The sequence below is a fragment of the Sorghum bicolor genome, chromosome 10 (assembly GCF_000003195.3).
Source record: "Sorghum bicolor cultivar BTx623 chromosome 10, Sorghum_bicolor_NCBIv3, whole genome shotgun sequence".
In the NCBI taxonomy this organism is placed as follows: Eukaryota; Viridiplantae; Streptophyta; class Magnoliopsida; order Poales; family Poaceae; genus Sorghum; species Sorghum bicolor.
In genome coordinates, this window is record NC_012879.2 from 42050893 (window position 1) to 42057812 (window position 6920).

The following is a 6920-nucleotide window of genomic DNA, read 5'->3' on the forward strand; positions in this document are numbered from 1 at the left end:
TTTGCTTCATGTCATTTGTGAAATGTCTTTTATCCAATGAGTATTTGACTCAAATGCGTGTTTACTATGGTATAGTATGTACCATTCATGTCCTCATTTAGTGTTGTATGTTGTGGATTATGGTTTAGGGTTTGCTACTCTTTAGGGTTTTGCTACTCTTTAGTGCATTGGGCCACTTTGTTAACTTTTTAGGGTTTAGGGTTCATGTCCTCTCTTAGTGTTGTATGTCTTGATGCTATTAGATGTGGCATTAGTTATAGTAACACTTGTTTATGTAGATGATGAACCTGTATCGAGTAGAGTATTGGAAAAAACGCGGTCGACCGAGGGAGCTATATGCGGACGCCTCTTGTGTGGATGCCCCGGTACCTCCGGACCTCCCGGTTCCAAATTGTGATTGTCAAAAGCCGGTAGAAGTGATGCAATCTAGGCATCCTGACACCGCTGCACGGTGTTTCTACACATGTGGCCAATTCAATGTAAGTTTATGAAATTGTGTTTGAATTTTCAAAATGTAGGTTATGGTTGCACCAACGCTTTGCATGATTTATTTGTTTGTTTTTCTAGGACCATGAGAAGTGCTTCTTCTTCCAGTGGATCGATGGCCCCGACAAGTTTGACCCACGGTTCTTGCTTTTTGCGGGTATTTGCCACGGGAAGTTTCCACGTGATCGCTTCAAACGTTGGGTGCCGCCACCACCAAACCCCCCACCAATGACTTCTGAGGAGAAGGAAGTAGCTACGGCAAGACGCCTTGATGACCCTCCTAAGTGCTTTTGTGGTGACAAAACTATGGTAGATCAGACGCGAGGTCTTGAGTTTGTGTGTCCCAACAAGCATCCAGTAAGTCACTTTTCCTAGTATATACCACTTTTGGTTTCTTACAAGTAATTTATATAGTTTGCTCGAAGTCCATTGATTTTCAATTGTGGCAGGATTATTCTATGGAAAAGTGTCGTTTTAGAGAGTGGCTATATGGTCCGAAGTCTCATTGGCCGGAGGAAAAGAAGAAAAAGAATGACAGGATTATTACCGCAGCGCCTCCGGTTAAATGCAAGTGTGGTGTTGAGGCTAGCTACGGCTTAGTTCCTTCCGAACTAGGAGTCGGATATTTTTGTGGTCATATGGTAGACTACGATGTGGTGAGCTCCTGTTTTTTTTCGATAGTGCTAGAACAACAATATGTGTTCTTACTAATTATCATCTCTTATTCAACATTAGAGCACTAGGAAATGTGACTGGGAGTATTGGCATGGGAAAAGAGACTTCTACCAAACCTGCGAGCAAAAGAAAGCACTAGGCATTAAGATTCGATGCGGGAACCAACTGTTGGACAACTATGTGAAGTACTACAAAGAAGACGCACGTCGTGAAGCAAGAGAGGGCCGTCACAACAGCCCTGCAAAAGTAATGTGGGAGAAATGGAGGCTTGAAGGTATCAAGCAAAAAGAAGAGGAGAACTCTTGGAGAGCTGTACTTCAAGAGTATGACGAAATGAAGGGTTTAGAGAAAAGATTGTGTGCTAGTAAGTAATAATAATTTTAATGTCTGTTTCATGTCTTTTGTTTTTCTAACAATTGCTATTTCATTGTTAAAGAGATTGGATGCACCGGAGATTGGGCCGCTGATGTGGCTCGTTCAAGTTATTTGGAGAAGATAGCTATGAACAAGATGAAGGAGGATGAAGTGAAAGAGGCGGACGACAACATGGATGAGGAGGACAACTCAAGATTGGACACTCTCGCCGAACTTGTGCTTGAGCATGATGCTTCAAAGATGGCTCAACAAGAGCATAATGTACATGTGCACAATGCAGGCGAAACCAGCCGCGCTACGGACTTTGTGTTGCAGGTGGAGGAGGATGAGGAGGAGGAATGGTATACACAAGCCGTGGATGAGGCGGAGGCTGCTTACTATAGCCAAAAGAATTTGGTGGTAGAGCAGGAGGAGGACGATGAATGGTTAACACAAGCCGTGGATGAAATTGAGGCTGCTTACTACAAGCAAAAGGCGGAAAAGGCAAAAGGAATGGTGGTGGAGGCTTGTGAGTCCGACGACGATGATTTGCTACCTGGCTACGTTTCTGGTTAGAGGTCCATAATATTTGAGGATGTAATGGATTCTTTATGTGCGAGTCCGAACTAGTGGTACATGTCTATGTATGTTGAGGACTTTTGTGCGACGCCATGGATTGCTTCTCCCATTAGTGGTACATGTCCTTGTGACTTCGCCAACTGCTTCCCCATTAGGTAGGATTTTTATAGCCGAAGCCTTTATTTGTTGAGGGGAAACTAGTCCAATTTGAAGTTATTTAATAAGTTATTTTATAATGAAAAATTTTATAGTTTGGTCTCCAAACAAATTAAAAAATAAAACCTAATTAAACAATCTGTATATATTGTAACTTGTAAATACTTAAGTACAATTAAAATTTACTAAACAGTAGTGATGATTTCCATATGTTCGAAAAGGTAATAAAAAATGAAAGGAAAGCGAAGTTAAAAAAAATCAGCACGGTCGGCGTGAAATCCCAGCGCGCCGAGGTTGGCTAGGTTTGGCCCCTACCTCGGCGTCAACTGAAAAAACGCCGAGGTCTCAAGCTCGGCGTGATGTGACTGCATGCCGAGGTTGGCTACCTCGGCGTGGCGACCACAGCCAACTCAGAGAGGTTTGAGGTTGGCCCTTACCTTGGCGTGAATTGAAAAAAAGCCGAGGTCTTGGCTTAGCATTTTTTTATTTTCGCCAAAGATTTAGCAATTCACAAAGTAATACAAATCCATAGTCACAAAGTAATACAAATCCATAGTCATATAGTAATACAAATTATATACGCACATACGTAAATAAATAATCCACACATAGTCCATACATGAGCGCACAAGTTCGATCATAGTCCATACTTGATTGGATATTAGAGTAGGTCATACATAACATAGTCGTTCACACATAGTCCATACACTAGTTCATTACACATTGTTAATTGGCGTTAACACATAGAGTTTGCACATAGTTCATTTGACATTGTCGAGCCATCCACAAAGTCGTTGAAGACAAAAGAAGCTCATCCATATCCATATTGTGACCTGTGAACAAGATGTAGGGGGCACCTTAGGAACACACAAATATGGGACAACAAAGGAACATGTACGATGAAAGCTTTCAGTTTTTACCCTAACATGGACGCCGACCACCACGCCTTTCCCTTGGCAGCGCATGGGAACCGGGAGTGTACCTATCGACAGCTCGGGTCGCCCTTTGTGGACGTCCAGAGGTAGAGGCACCCTGCGTACCTTGTGGAGCATCACCCAGCTGTGACATGCCAATCTCTTCTTGTTCATCAACCCCGTAACCCTCGCCTTCTCCTTGTCCTTGTTCCTCTTCAACTTGTGTAGAAGCCCCAGCTCCATGCGTGGTAGACGGGCCAGCTCCTTCAGAGCCGCCTGCTCCACCAAACTGTTGGGGCTCCACTACGCCGGTGGGTTGTCGACAACCAAGGCGGGCGGCTACCTTGCGCAGGCGATGCATTGCACGCTGCATGGAATATATATTTTAATTGGTTAACAAATATATACGGGCGAACAAATATATACGAGCTCGATGTTGGATTACCTGTAGGGCTGCTCGTAATTCGGTAGCTTCATCTAGAGCACCTGGAGGGATCATCAATGCCCTTCCTTGTTCAGCGACTGTCCTTATGATTTCGGTACCCTGCTCACAAATACTATATGTATAAATCATTTGACAATAGACAGCTGTGAACAAAATACAAATACATTAGGACTAACCGCTCTAGACAGCACAGGAGCAATCTCAACTTGTCGGCCTGTCCTGGTGGCTTCATCGTAGGGGTTGTCGCCCTCATCTTCACTAGCGATGTCAGCAATGTCTTGCTCCGTCCATGCAGCCCTCAAGCACAACCTTGTCCTTGGCCCTAGCCACGCGAGGTACTCATTGAACGCATTGTCGCGGTGCACGGCATGAATTCTCATGTTATTCTGCTCATAACGTAGCCACTCATCAATGTATCTCTGGTGTTCGGCCTGCCAGTTCGTAATCTTCTTCTGTCGCTGACGATTCAACCTGTCAAATCGGGAAATGGTTAGTACAAGGACCATTAGAATTAACGAAATGGAAGAGTCAACTTTGAGAATTTAAGCGAGGTACCTATGTAGCTGCCAACTCGTGGAGAAGTCCTCCGGTGGACAAGGTTGGAGCCTACCAAATTGCCGGGCGACACGGTGCGGGAGGTGGTACTCGACCGCGTAGAAACATATGAGGGGGCACCTCATAGTCCACAAATCCTCATCCGCCCTGCACACTGTGCTAAGTGCCAAGCCTAGGATCCTTTCCCTCCTGTACGGTCTCCACTCAACCTGAAAACAACGACTGCGTTGAGTACTATGTCCATATAGATTGCTACAAGTCAAATAAATTGTTGGTAGACTTACGTGTTGTGGTTGAAGGGTGTCCATCTCATTGGTGTAGCTAATGTAAGCGTGACGGGAGACGTGGTACACACCGCTCGTACGCTCGTAGAGGTGAGCCACCGTAGGAGCAACGATTGTGTCCCCTTTCGGGAACCAAGCAGGTGGCTGTTGCATCCTATGTGGTCTTCCAACAGGAAGCCTCTCCCACATCCAAATTTGGATTCAAAAGAAAGAAGAACTGAGTATCATAGGTCTATCATGAAATAAATGCCTTGCAAGTGAAAGGAAAGACTCAAATTATGTACCTGCAGGAGTGTCATGCACCCAGACATAGTAGAATGTGTACCTCCAGCCCTCTGACAAGCCTCACACAGCTGGCGGTACAAGAAAGCCAAGATGGCTGAGCCCCAGCTTCTATTCCCAGCGTCATCCCAATTTTGCAAGCACAGGATGTACATCCAGGAAGCTGTGTCTCCAGTGCCATCCGGGAATAGAACCGTACCGAACATGTGAAGAACATATGCTCTGCAGTAGTAGTTCACTGTGGCTTCATCAGCGTCTGGTGGACACTGATGCCACTGCTCTCGAAGCCACCTAAGTGGTACCCCGCTGCTCCTTCTCTTCTTGCCTGCCTCAAGCTCTGGTAGTGCACGTCCCAAGAAGTTATGCACTTGGTTCTCCCACCCTTTGGACTCAGTGTCTCCGGTCACTGGAAAACCTCTCATTCTCACTCCAAGGATCATGGCTGTGTCCTCTAGAGTGACGGTCATCTCTCCACAAGGAAGGTGGAAGGTGTGTGTGTCTCAAGACGCCACCTATCGATCAAAGCTGTCAACGACGCTGGGTTGAAAGGTGGAGTACCGCGACGGCACACACGAGCGACTGCAGCAAGGTTGGCCCTCTTCAAAAGGGGCGTGTACCTCTCGTCGTACACCATGCTTGTAGCAGCCTCGTGGGTCATGGGTCTCAAACAGTGGAGCACCTGCAATGAAAACAACAAACAGAAACATACGAAAGTTATTCAAATGAAAAATGGATCAAAACAAGTAATAAGTAATACAAGTGGGAAAAGAAGGGTACCTCTCCATCCTCGATCCTCCGAGCTCGATGTTTCTCATTGAACCTCGGGTCAAGCAGGGTTCAATCCATACTGTAACATAAGTGAGAACAAAAAGTTAGTATGAAAGTAACATTACATAAATAAGACATATTATGTAAATTAAAAAAAGGAAACCTAAACAATTGTATAACACATGTAAAAGTACCTCCTCTCTTATCAATTGTGGACATTTCCTTCTATTATGACCCGGCTTGTGGCACTTAGAGCAACGAGATTTTTGGGTGTCTTCTACAAAATGAGTGCCAACCTTGCTACTAGTGGACCGACCTTTGGTAGCTCGGTCCATGTCCATCTTAAACCGCTTCCGCCTCCTCGGGCCTCTACTCTTCCATAGTAACCCTAAATCAGCCACGTACTCGGGTCCATCATAAGTGGGCCATTGGCTCTCGTCTAGAAATGGCTCAAATTGAGGGTGCCATGTACTTCTTAGATTTGTCAATGAGAACTCCATGGCCATACGGGGAGGAATCTCAGCGTCGACACGCCTAAGACGACAAGCTGTGATTATATGAGAGCAAGGCCTGTGGTATATTCTTGGTTTCCCACAGGTGCATCTATTTTCATTGATTATGACCTTATGTTTTCGAGCGCCTCGATCCTCTCCACCAATGTTGGTTCCTCCTCCCTCAAGAATTTCATAGCCATGTCTCATTGGATCAAAACATGAACCCTTCTGTCGCTTTGATTTTCTCTTAGAGAAAGCTAGTTGCTCGGTGGCTAGAAGTGGCCAAGTTTTCCCTTGCAACCATAGGGATCTAGCATGTTTCTTCTGCGCAACGAACCAAGAGTTGAGCTTGTAGAAAGTGAATGAGGCAATAGCGGTAACAGGCAGCCCACGACAACCTCTAAGAAGACTATTAAACATCTCTGCCATGTTACTTGTCATGAAACCCCATCTCCAACCACATGTGTCGTATGCTAAGGTCCATTTCTCCTTTGAAGGCATCAAGTCACTCAAAAACTGTCTACCCTCATCATTTGTAGCTAACTTAAGAGCTTCTAGCTTCTCATTGAATAGCTTAACCTCTTGCTGCCTACAAACCTCCTCGAATAACTTGAAGTTGTCTTTTGTGTGGTCACGTCGTATAAGATTCTGAGCAATGTGTCTTGTGCACCAACGATGATGTATTTGCCCATAAACCAGGGATCACCTCCTCTACAGCATTCAGAATCCCAGCATGTCTGTCGGATATCACACAAACATCACGTCCAGGGCTGATTACAACTTGTCTAACGAGTCTAAGGAACCAGCACCAACTATCGGTGTCCTCCTTCCGAACAATGGCAAAGGCTAACGGCACAAGCTGGTCTTCGGCATCTGTCCCAATACATATAAGCATTGTGCCCTCGAACTTCCCTGTAAGAAATGTGCC

General features: G+C 45.3%; 1 long non-coding RNA gene across 1 annotated transcript; it reads left to right on the top strand.

The window, feature by feature from the left end:
• Nucleotides 805-1303, top strand: LOC110430771. The gene is made up of 3 exons (XR_002448125.1): nucleotides 805-843; nucleotides 936-1142; nucleotides 1222-1303. It is a non-coding gene; the product is annotated as an uncharacterized LOC110430771 (long non-coding RNA).